This window comes from Lathyrus oleraceus, chromosome 6, assembly GCF_024323335.1.
Source record: "Lathyrus oleraceus cultivar Zhongwan6 chromosome 6, CAAS_Psat_ZW6_1.0, whole genome shotgun sequence".
In the NCBI taxonomy this organism is placed as follows: Eukaryota; Viridiplantae; Streptophyta; class Magnoliopsida; order Fabales; family Fabaceae; genus Lathyrus; species Lathyrus oleraceus.
This window is the reverse complement of record NC_066584.1, coordinates 459743089-459756950: the sequence shown is the minus strand read 5'-3', so window position 1 is coordinate 459756950 and position 13862 is coordinate 459743089.

The window sequence follows — 13862 nt, the reverse complement described above, 5'->3', positions numbered from 1 at the left end:
ACTTAACCGTGTTCCATCCAAAAAGGTTGAGAAGACACCATATGAGATATGGAGTGGTAAGAAACCACATATGTCTTACATGAAGATTTAGGGTTGCGAAGTTTATGTGAAACGACAAATTTCAACTAAGCTTGAGCCCAAATCTGACAAATGCTTATTTGTGGGGTATCCTAAAGAAACAAGAGGGTATTACTTCTACAATCCTTCTGAGGGAAAAGTGTTTGTCGCTCGAACTGGAGTTTTCCTAGAAAAGGATTTTATTTCCAAAGGAAACAGTGGGAGGAAAGTAGAGCTTGAAGAAATTCAAGAATCACAAAGCATTGATACACCTATGGAGGAATTAGAGCAGGAAACACAAGTAGTTGTGGAAGAGCAACCTGCTCAAGTAGAACAAGACCAGCGTAGGTCCAGCAGGATACGTCACCAACCTGAGAGATATGGATATCTCATAACTGATCAAGGTGATGTATTACTCATGGATCAAGATGAGCCTGTGACCTACCAAGAGGCCATAACTGGTCCCGAGTCTGAGAAGTTGCTAGAAGCCATGAAATCTGAAATGGATTCCATGTACACAAACCAAGTTTGGACCTTGGTAGAGCCTCCTGTAGGAGTTAACCCTATAGGATGCAAGTGGGTCTTCAAAAAGAAGACTGCCATGGATGGTAAGGTACATACCTATAAGGCAAGACTGGTTGCAAAAGGATATAAACAAATTCATGGGGTTGACTATGATGAAACCTTTTAACCAGTTGCAATGCTTAAATTTGTTCGGACTTTACTTGCTATCGTTGCATATCATGATTATGAAATATGGCAGATCGATGTCAAAACTTCTTTCCTTAATGGGAATCTTCTTGAGGATGTGTACATGACACAGCCTGAAGGATTTGACATACCAGAAGAAGCCCAAAAGATATGTAAGTTACAAAGCTCAATCTATGGATTGAAGCAAGCTTCCAGAAGCTGGAATCTTCATTTTGATGAAACAGTAAAACAATATGGATTCATCTAGAACGAAGATGAGCCTTGTGTCTACAAGAAGGTTAGTGGGAGCATGATCGTTTTCCTGGTATTATATGTAGATGACATATTACTCATTGGAAACGATGTCCCTACCCTGCTACAAGTAAAGTCTTAGTTGGGGAAATGCTTTTCTATGAAGGACCTAGGTGAAGCAGCCTATATATTAGGAATCCGAATCTATAGAGATAGATCACAAAAACTGCTTGGCCTAAGTCAGAGTACGTACATAGACAAAGTGCTGAGACGCTTTAATAAGCATGATTCCAAGAAAGGATTCATACCTATGCAACATGGCTTGTGTCTATCAAAAACACAATCCCCTTCAACTAAGGAAGAAAGGGATCGCATGAATAAGATTCCATATGCATCTGCAATAGGATCTATCATGTATGTCATGTTATGTACTCGACCAGATGTCTCGTATGCTTTAAGTGCAACGAGTAGGTACCAATCTGATCCTGGTGATGCCCATTGGGTAGCTGCCAAGAATATCCTTAAGTATTTGAGAAGGACTAAGGACTCATTCTTGATATATGGAGGTCAAGAAGAGTTGGATGTAATTGGATACACCGATGCTAGCTTCCAGACAGATAAGGATGACTTTAGATCGCAATCTGGTTATGTGTTTTGCTTAAACGGTGGCGCTGTGAGCTGGAAAAGTTCAAAGAAAGATACAGTTGACGATTCTACAACCGAGGCCGAGTATATTGTTGCCTCATATGCAGCAAAGGAAGTTGTTTGGATCAAAAAGTTCATTAGTGAACTTGGCATAATTCCTAGCATTGTGGATCCCATTGGTCTCTATTAAAATAGCAATGGTGCTATCGCACAAGCTAAGGAGCCTAGATCTCACCAACGATCCAAACGCATACTTAGGCGTTATCACCTCATTCGAGAGATAATAGATAGAGGAGATGTGAAAATATGCAGAGTACCTACACTTGACAATATTGCTGACCCATTGACAAAGCCTCTTGCGCAGCAGAAGCATGATGGCCATACTAGATCTATGGGCATTAGGGGTATGCCTGATTGGCTCTAGTGCTAGTGGGAGATTGTTGGTGTAAGCCCTAGAGGCCAATACTTTTCGTATTTGTATCTAATTATTTATTAATAATAAAAGGATTTTTCTTTATTATGTTTGTCTAATAAAGTCCCTAGAATAGCTAGTCCGTTTAATGTATCAAGTATGACTTAATCATGAGATCACATTAAACATAAGGACATTATTCTTAAAGTATCCGTAGTCGAGCTTTATTGTGAAGTGGGATAACATTAAAGCATTTAGACTATTATGTTTATAGACTGATGATCACATCTCATGGATCATGAATAAGGAGTTATCAAGTCTTAAACATGGGTATGAATATTAAGAGTAATATTTATACTGGATTGCCCCGCTATGAGAATACTATATAGAATGTTATGCAAAGTGTCATAAGTTATTCTCATGGTGATAATGGTGTATATCACCCTTCGACTTGAAACCACTGTGGACCCTAGATGTAGAGTCGAGTTCCTTATTGCTGAACAAACATTGTCCGTAACTGGATGACCATAAAGACAGTTGATGGGTACTCCACGAAGCATGCTAAGGGACATGAGTGACCTAGATGCAATTTGCCCATCCTGCGTAACAGGATAAATGTCTATGGGCCTGTAAGACCCTAATTTTGACCCTAAGATCCCTCATGGCATCATAACATTGCATTTGCATAGCCTCAAGGATCATAAGCATCTTGGTTCCCTTTGCCTTTGGGTGGGACCTCTTGTGAGTTGGTTTGAGATCACCAAGCATGCTTGAATTTTATATTATTGCTTTTCTCATTTCGTTTACTAAACCAAAAGCACAAAAATATGTCACTAACATATCTTGTTTGTAGCCTGAGCAGTCACAAGGTCTAAAGCTTCTAGGAGATCCTATATGCATTTATATGGTCAAGAGAAGATGAAAGCAAGCATGGCAATGGTTCCCAAAGCTCTTATCCATCAAATATTCCTCCCAAGTATCTTAATTCATCATTTTGACCAAAGCAAATCAAAGGGTTTGAGGCTTGTTTCCCAAGGAAACCCTAATTCATCTGTTCATCAACTGTGCCTTGCTCATGAAGCAACCTCAACCCATGGTCAAATACAATCATATTATTCATTTGCTTTTTCCTTTGCTCATTTGAGCACATGTTTATGTTAATGCATTTTGCCTTTTGCTCACTTGAGCACATAATTGTGTATATATCATTGTGCTTGTGTTTTGTTTTGATTATTGTGAACCAAATGAAAAGAAATGGAAAAATGGACTTAGTTTCTAGGACATTCCCGATGCAAAATTGGAGTAAAAGGACCTTAATGTTGAAGATGGATTAGAAGGACCAAACATCTAAACTTATTCTTGTCCATTCTTGATTTACTTCATAGAACTTTTTGATGTGTGTTCTTTTGTTCTATGGGATCCTATGTGAGCTCAAAATTGAAGAACTATTGCCATGTTCATCCAAAGTGAAAGATACAAGAAACATTGGGGGTCTTCTAAGAGCTTGTTTGATTATGTTGATTGCTTGAGCTTACAATTATTTTGCTTGCATATTCCAAAGGATGGGAGCTACTTGGATCATCAATATGATCTCAAGAGAGGAGCTCCATTTGTGCTCTTGCTTCTTATCCCTCATCTCTTGTATGATTAGGACTTTAGCCATTCTTCTTCTTCCCTCCACTCTAACCCAAGCCAAAACTTTTTGTGCAAACATTAACACTTCTTTTTTAAACTTTAGAAACCTAAGCCTTATGCTTTTGATTTTCAAACTTTCTTTTCATAACACTTATTTTGAATTGAACTTTAAATCAACTTTGACCATATCTTGTAAATACTTTTCATTGGTAAATATAGCTCATTCAGATACTTTTGTGGTTTCAATGACCACTTTCTTAATCAAAACTTTTTCATAACCTTTAGCTATTAGGTTTGAGTTATCCTTGAGGTAGATGTAATACTCACCTATATCCTTAGTGATGGACAATGAGTCTTCCATGTTTATTGTAGGGTTAACCCCTCACTAGCATGTTGAAGCTATCCTCACATGGTGGATTTGTGGTTTTAGGTTGAGTTTTCTCCCTTGGATAACAAAAGACCTTAAGGCATTTGGACCAATCAATTCACCAACTCATTTTGAGATTTTTACCCCGAACTACGAGGTTTTGATCCTAATCTTTTTTCAGATGGTACATAGGCAATGGGTTTATCCATCCAAACACAAAATGTAAATAACTGGTATATTCTCTTCTCATCTCTTCAATCATGTTTGCACAAACAAATTTTTTCACCAAATACCAACCTTATAACAAATGTGAAAAGGGATCCCTAGGAGTACCTAGGATGTTTTGGTTGCTTAAAACCTTCCCATTGCATAACCAACCCCCTTACCCCGATCTCTGACATTTTTACTAGTTTTTTATCCGATAAAACTTTAAGGTTTTTGTTCGCTTTCTAACCATTCCTTTGGATAAATAGAAGTGCGGTGGCGACTCGACTTGGATGGTTTACCTTGGATTTAGTCAATATCTCTAATGGTAACGAATACCGTGCTACAGGGCCTAATATTGAACTGGACAAGGATGACACGGTCTATGCCTTGTGTTCAATATAGACATAAGGGCAAAAGGGTAATTGTACACATAATTATTATCATAGAAGGATTTGTCAGATCACATGACATTTTCGTGTCTTGGGTAGCAGTGATGTGTTGTTAGACACCGCTCACTGTTTATTATGTTAAATACGTGATTTAATATAATTGTCAATGCCGCGAAAACCTATAGGGTCATACACAAAGGACAGATTGATGAGAGATAGAGTAACTAAGGAATACCGTAATGTACGGTGCCTTTAAGTGAATTATAGAACATCGTAAGGTATGGTGTACTTAAGTAGAATACTAAATATGGTAAGGTACCACGCGCTTAAGTGATTTTGGCATATTATAAAATATGGGCCATGTACACTTGAGTGGGGTTTTTAGCTTGCAGCCCACACAAGTGGTTCTATAAATAGAACCCTTGTGTAGAAGCATTGTAGCAGTTGCAATTTCGTTTCTCTCTCTCTCTCTCACTCAAAGCCTTCATTCGTAGCAGCTAACACTGTCATTGAAAGAATTCGTTCGTGTGGACTGAGTAGAGGCGTTATCATTGTTCAACGTTCGTGATCGCTCCGTAGATCTACATCAAAGGTTATAATCGCCACAAGAGGAAACGAATCTATCACTGATCATGCCCATTCGTAAGGATCATTAAAGGAGAAATTTTAAATTCCTCCGCGTTTTGGATCGCCCTTCTCCTTCAATTTAAGCCCATTCTACTAAGTCGATATGAAGATTTTAACCTTCACCTCCTTAGTTAGAATGTCCTTAAATAGGGGCAGCTGTAAGACCCCAATTTTGACCCTAAGATCCCTCATGCATTCTCATCATATGCATTAGCATCGGGATCACACCTTGGCATCCTCCTTACCTCTCTTTTATTGGGTTTGTTTTGGGAGAGATCACCAACCACCATGTGATTTATATCATACTTGTATTTTATCATTTCAGTAATCAAAATACCAAAAATATGTCTTTGTATTTGCCTAACTCTTTTGTAGGTAGGGCATGATCATCAAAATTCATGAAGTTCACATCTAGGGTTTAAGACCCTCATGGCTAAGAGCACAAATCAAAGATTGATTCACAATGTCTCAAAGCATCATATATGAGTCCCATTGATCTCTACATGATATATTTGTCAAGTGTTCTTCAAGAGTTTGGAGGTGATTTGCCTTGGAAACCCTAGTTTTACTGGGTATCTTAAGTAACTTCTCCAACAAGCTATCTCACCAATTGATCAAATTTCTCAAGGGACACTTCAAAATTCATAATCTTATGCATATATGATCTATCATGAGCCTATAAAGTCAAGATAATTGAAGGTTAGCAAGTTGGTTGATGGTGGTTGGCCAGATGAATTCATCTGATCAAAATTGGGTCTCCCTAAACCCTATCTCCTACAATTTTTACCATATGAAAATGATTCCAAGATAAACGTTACTCTAAATTACATTCCAAACAACTTTCATGTTGAGACCTAGAGCTAGTTTTGCTTGGAAAATCATTTTCTATGTTGAAACATTATAGGTCATTCTGTCTAAACCCTAATTTGAAAGTCAATTTCCCAAGGCCATAACTTGCTCAATTTTTATGAGATGAAATATTTACAAGTTACATAATCAAATTCTAGATGTCTAATTCAACTTTGATGTTTGGAGTGAGAGCTAATTCAAGTTTTATGAGCATGTGATATGAGGATACATTATAGGTCATTTTTGACCTATACCATTGAACAAGTGATTTTCCTCAATTTCAAAAATGCAAAACTCTATCATTATAAATCCAAATGACATGAAATTCGTTACCATTTTTCAGGTATTTGAAAGGGATACAACTTTGATGAAGACACTTTTCTCATTTGAAGCTCAAATAAAAAGTTAAGCAAGGTGGAATATTGAGATGTATGGCTTGACACTTAGAAAAAAATTCAACATGATGAAATTTCCAAACTTCCATATCAAAATTCACCATGATCCAAGCTCCAAATGGAAAAGTGTTCAACATCAAATTTGTTCCCCTTGATCTAAGCTTTCCAAATAACCCAAGTTCATGCATTTTGGATGAGATTTTCTAGGTCTATGCATGGCTTTAACAGAGTTGCATGATTGGAAGAAATCAAATGTCAAAAATCAAATTTCACATTGCCTTCACATCCAAGCCTCATTTGAACTTCAGAACTGATGAAAGTGGATCAAATTGGATTGCTTCATGGGCCTGTACACGCCCATGCAAGCTTGTGCATGAAATGTCCAAATTTAGCAATTTTTCAAGTGTGCAAATATTAGTCCCAATTGCTATAAATACATGCCCTTGGAGCTCAATTCAAACCTCTTGCGCACCAGCTTTGCCCCCCAATTGAAACCCTCACATTTCAAAGGAAAATCTGATAATTTTCAACTTGAAAATTGAGTTTGAATCTCATTGTTTCGAGATTCAAGAACTCCAGGATCCAAAGCTTTGTACCATTGCCAAACCTCTCCTACAAGCTTCTCAAGTGTGATCAGATCAAGTTTGAAGCAAGCAACATCAAGTTCTGCACAGCATTGAAGGTAAATTTCAGAAAACTTCTTCTCTTCGATGCTCTTGGACCTTTGGTTGTCTGAAGTCCTACCAATGTAGGCAAGAAGATTGAGTTACTTTGAGGTTAAATCGAAGCAACTCAGTTATCACACCTCAAAATTCAACTCCTCATATCTTTTTATATATTTGGAGTTAGTTGAAATTGATGTCAGATTCGTGCTCTACGCCATTTTTTTCTTTCAGATCATGTCCTCTTTTTTCATTTTTTTTATGGTGATGAGTGAACCAGTCAGGTGGACATCGCTTGAGAAGGTGATCGGAGGTCCAGCGCCGGTGGTGTGCTGGACAGGTTCTGAGCCATTGATCTCTTTTAAAAAAAATTAATCTCATGCGTTGCTTCTGAATACCAAGCCTACACCGTGTTGACTGCAGTGCATCATGGAATGCGTGTTTGTGTCCACTTGATCTGCCACCTTAGTTAATGAGGGAGATCAAGTGGCTCACGTTTTTTTGATTTTTTTATTTTTGTTTTAATTCATTTGATTTTCATTAATTCATATTAATTTTAATATTGATCCAAAAAATATGAGAGTTTTCCCAAATATTTGTAAATAAATTCCTCTTTCATATTCTGAATTAAAATTATTTTATGGATCATTATTAATATTTTTCATGAGTTAATTGATTTTTTATTTATTTTCAATTGTTTAAAAATACTTTTAAGTCTTAAAAATTATGAAATTTTTTCTCCAAGGTCCTTTGACCTTGTTTGACCTATGATAAATCTCATGGCCATTTTTTTTGATGTTTTGATGAGGTTTTAGGAATTTGACAAACCATATTTAATTTAAATGCATTATTTTAGTATTTTTAAATTGAATAGATGCCAAATAATTGTGTTGACCTCTTGTGATGGTTTGTGTAAGTTTAACTTGTGTTGTTGGGCCTTGGTCAAGGTTGATTTGACTTTGCTAGGTTAATATCATTGGATTTAGGGGATTGATGGAAGGTACATTCCATCTCCCAAAATGATTGAATGATATTAATTTGGTAAAAGTCCTCATTTGACCAATTTGAGTTTTGATTCATTCCCCTCCCTCTTCATCTAATTCCCCTTCTTTATGCATATTCTTTTTGTGTGTGGTATGTTTCATGAGCATAGTCCATTATACTATGTCTCTAACATGCATTAACCCCAAAATTCTATTGCCCAACCTCAAATAGTTGTGACTTCTACATAAATCCAATTACGATTGCTTAACATAGCGCTAAATTTTTGACACAAAAGGCATATCATTCTAGTTAGTGAGATTGTAAGTCTCCACTCTTTTATGGTATTGTGTGGAAACTTGGCCTTTTTTCCTTCCTTTGGAAGATGTCTTGGGTCAAGGATCCATGCTTGTGATAAGTGGGTTGAGTGTTCTCCAAAGAATGACTTAAAACAAAAGCAAAAGCAAAACAATACTAACTTCTAACTTATGAACAACTAACATTTAATTTCTAGTCTTTTAGTTTATGCACTTTAATTTTTTAAGTTCTATTCATTTTCCATTATTCATTCCATTTTAATTGTTTATGTTAATGTCATTTTCCCTTTGTCCATTTGGACCATATTGTGTGATATATCTTGATTGTGTATATTTTGTTTGTTTGTGTGGTCTATGACCATTAATGTACATTATAACAACAAAAACCCTAAAAAAAACTTTTGTGTGGACTGTTGGCTTGATCTTGAACAATTAGACTTAGAATCTAGGCAACATTCCTATGCTAAAGGACTTGGCCAATGCCAACTATCATGAAACTAAGTGCTTGCAATTTGAAACTTCATCTAACACATCATAGAAGATCTATCTGAGTTCATCTGCAACATGATCATTGTGAAGGTGTTATTTTGAACCTGTGACTTGCGGAATTCATCTACTACATAGGCCAATTTGAAGAAGATTATGGAGTGACTAAAGCTTGGATGGGGCTATCTTTATTTGATGCCTTGCTCTTCAAGTTAATATTATATGCATTCTTTGTTGCTTGATTCTAATATCCAAGGGAATTTGGGGTTTCTATATGGCATTCTTGTTTATTGGATTGCTACCCATCAGTCAGATCTTTTCAACTCGTAACTTTTAATTTTGTACATAGGATTAGTCTCTTCATCTCCTCCCCATTTCTTTAATTTCAAAATCTATTCCTCCTTTTAAAAACTTCTTTGTTTGAACTTGCTATTTTCTAAATTTTGACCACTTTGCAAACTAGAAACTTTGGCCTTATGCCATTGCCTTTTCAAACTTCTTTTCTTAATCAAACTTGTAAATAGACTTAACTATACTTGACCTAAACTTTCAAAATCCAAAAAAGAACTAACTCATTAAAACCATTTTCAGGCCTTTGTGCCTTTCAAACTTAATTTTTGTTAAAAGCAATGCACCCACTTTGAAATTTGTATCACGAACTACGAGGTTTTGATCCCTCAATTTTAAGTTGGTACGTAGGCACAAGTCCGAAGGTCTTGTCAAACACAAAAACATAATTAATGAATTATTTTCTCATCCCCCCATTCTATTTGTTTGTAAACATCACTTTGTACAAAAACACATATGCACACAAAAAAGGGCTCCTTAGGAGTACCTATGACACTTTGGGTGCTAACACCTTCCCTTTGTGTAACCAACCCCCTTACCTGTAATCTTTGACATTTTATTAGTTTTGATTTGAAAACTTCTTACTTTTGGGTTTTGTTCGTACTTCTTCCCTTTTCCCTTGGAAACAGTAAAAGCACGGTGGTAACTCTTGTTATTTGATGTCTTGTTTATCCATGGCTTGATGATCCTGAATTTACTACTACACATACCTGGCTGTACGGATGAAGTTACAGTGAAGAAGCCTTTCGACATCATCTTTAATCTTCGAGAGTATTGTTGGTCCAAATCGCCTTGGGTTCTACTTGATGGGCTTCTTTCCAGGCTTGATTGGAAGTTTCAATTCGACCAAATCTCTATTTAAACCAGGCATCTCGTCATAGTCCCACGTGAAACAATCTTTGAACTTCTTTAACAACTAGACTACTTAGACTTTTAGTTGAGGGTTGATATTGGCACTAATATAATTTTGCCTCTTTATCAATCCCTCCCCCAAGTCTATTTCCTCGAGTGGATCTTGAGCCAGCATTTTAACATTTGTTGCCAATGGATCCTTCTCGAAACCCAAAGGCTCATCATCATAGATGGCATCGAGCCTCTGGCCTTGCTCTTCGTTTTGAACCTTATTATGTGGCATTGGATCAAAGTCCTTTCTAGGACCTATTTGATGAGAACCTTCAATGGCTTCGACATCCATGTTTTTCACTTCGGCCTCTAGGGCCAATTGCTTCTTGCATTCGGCTATGTAAGCCAAAATCATTTTTAGTGTTTCGAACTCAGTTATCAACACTGAATTCGCTTCCCTAACCCGTGGGTTCAATTCCTGACGCTCCTAAGTACCCAAAGTCGTCTTCGCCCACCACTTCTCTATCCCAGCAAAAGTCGTTGTAAGGGTGCAATGATAGGGAGTAGTAAGCATTGTTGTTAGGGGTGAACACAAAATCAGCTGAGTCACATGGAGAGATATTGGCCAAATGCTTGTCGAACTGGCATTTGTTAGTATGGTTATAGGGGTTTTGAAGTACCCTTGATCTGCTTTTATATTCTCCACGATACCATATGGACTCCAAATGATGATTCGCTGGTGCATCGAGGATGGGACAGCCCTGACCCCATGTATCGATTCCCTTCCAAGTAACAGATTATAGTGGGCCTTCATCTCCACAATCAAAAACATTGTGGATCTTGTGACCGTTCCTACGGTTAACTCAACCTGGATGACACACAGGGTAGAACCTACTTTACCTTCATAATTGGTAAGCACCATATTGTGAGGTTTGGCATCAGTGTCGTACTTGCCAATTTTCCTCAGCATGTGATGCGGAATCAAATTCACAGTCGCGCCGCAGTCCACTAAGATTTTATTAATGGGGACATCTTCGACCTTCCCAGTAATAAAGAGAGGCTTAAGATGACTCTTCATAGCCTCGTTGGGTCTCTCAAAGAAGACATTTTTCTCCTCAATGCAACCATTATTCATCACATAGTAGCATACTGGCTTATAAGCAGCCATTTCTCTTTTCGTAATATAGTCGGTATCTTCGACCTATGTGATTCGGTCGAACTCCATGGATATCACAGACACCACACTGACTAAAATATCCAAAGAAGCCTGAGATCCTGAGTCGAAATTATCTGTCAACATTTCGTCTTCAGTAGCCATTTTATCATATCTTTCTCTGGCCGCCTCTGGTGGATTATTGAATTTTCTTTTGTCGAAGCCTAAGTCTTCCTTTTGTCTCGCAGGCATGTTGGTGTTGGACCCAGCTTTGTCTTTTTCACCAGCATCCCTCCTCCTGTGCTCCCTTCTCCATTGAGACCTTGTCATGGGGTTTTTTCCTTTATAATTTTCAAAGACATGGGAGGTTTTCCTATCGGCCTGAAATTCCCTATGGTAAGCTAATGACGAACCTCTATCGACTTTGAAGCTCTACCATTTTCCTTGACCGTGTTTCCTGCCATCTATTGGCTTTACCCACTTCCCATTTGAAGCTTTAGCATTGGGTTTGAAAGAAATGGGTTTAGTGGCAGGACCTTTTTGCTTTGCATCACCAAGTTTCACCATCGGCCGTCTTGGATCAGAGTATCTCCTTGGGTCGAAAGCCCTTATGGGCTGAACAACCTGTTAATCTTGAAAAGCTTTGTGACCCCTTGGTGTTTTGCCCTCCTTACTCCCTCGAGGTTTTGGTCCGCCTTCTTGTCGAACACAACACTGCACCAGGGGCACAACATGACTTCGGATTGCTTCTTCTGGCACCTTCGGAGGAAATCAGGCAGCGTTTCATCCTCTTTGGGGAAGGAAATTGTATTACATTCTTCATGTTGACATTCATTATAAACTTCCATGGAGGTCTCCTGGGATATATCGACGATATTAACCTCCATGTTGACATCTTCAGTGATGCCCAACTTCTTGAATTGTAATTGAATGCTCTTAGTGGCCTTATCTATCTGCACGAAACCATCAGCAGTTTCCTTGGTGGCTGTCATCAGATTAGAATCTTCAATGATTCCAGCGTCAAAGATATCAACGCTATTGTTGGAGGCATCTCCCACAGCTTCCTGAATAAAGTCATTAAAAGATTCCTGATCAAGATGTTCAGAAATCCTAGCCATGAAAGGTTCATTGATGAAGTCTTCAGTGACTTCGGTCATGTCAAAATCGTTAGTGACTTCGACTAGGTTCACTTCCTTTGGCTCTGTATAGTGGGCATCAGCCACTTGCAGAGGATCGGAGTCGATGTTCATCTGGCTCCGAGGTTTATCTCCAAACTTGAGTTTCCCTTCTTGGATGGCATTCTGTACAAGATCCCTGAGGGTGTCGATGAGGTTATGGTACACCCAGAAATTCAGACATTCGCGCCACCTACGTTGTCATCTGTTGATTCGACTAAGCCGTATTTTGAATCAGAGGATTTAATACGGTGGTCAATGTTTGGGTAAGCATTTAGACCATCTCATGGTTACTTTCGTCCATCTGTTGTCTCCACACAGCTGCGTAATTATTAGTAAGGCTAGGTATTTGTGTATGATGTCTCAAACCTGAAGATTGGTTGTTTCAACCCATGTTAACCCTAGACCCTTATACTGGAGAGTTTATATTAACTACTGGTTCTAATAAAGTCGAACTAGCATTGTGTAAACTTGCCATTACTGAAGTTGGCATTCTATACGACTGTTCTCGACCACCAAATGGTATAGAGAAATCAGGGGGTACCAAAGGCCTGTTTGGAACATTTCCAATTGGTTGGGGGTATGTGGAGGCCCCTAGGCCCAATGTAAGTTAAAATTGGTTAAGTATAGGGAATCGAATGTGTTGGCATCGAACTTCCCATAGATGGAACAATTTCAGACACGTGCATTGTGGTTGTGTTCGCCCCTATCGAAGAAGAAGGGGGTGGTATATTGTTGGTTGATGGATTTTGAGAATTTTGGTTATCTGGCGCATTTAAATTCGCCATTCTCTTAGTGGATTTTCTCCTTGGCCTGTGTTTGTTGGTTATGGTTACTTTACCACTCCTTAATAACATACAACGACTTCTTTCGAAAAAAGGAGAAAATGAATAAACAACCAAAAATAAAATCAATTTCCATTTTCTAAAAACGTTAGCACTGTCCCACTGGGCGTGCCAATTTGTTTACCATGAAAATTGGTAAACAGTCGTTGATCTTCCAAATTACTAAATTTGGTAACTTACAAGATCAATAAAATTGATCCTAGGACATGTGCTAATTCTTTAAAGTAAATTCTAGTAAATATGAACACTTCGACAGTGTTTGTGGTAACGGTGAATAATGAAAAACTCGGACAGTAAAAGACTAACACAAATTAAAGAGAGGGATTGTAAAAGAAATGAAGATAACTTGCCATAAAGATGAATATTTGAAATAAAGAAGTATTTTTGGAAAATAAAGACAAATTGTATTACTTCAAAGTAACTGACAATGGTGTAGAATGAACGTACATTTCTTGATTTACCGTTTCTCTCCACATGGGTACTTGGTAAATTTTACATACTCTGTACACAATTTGACACACCTAATC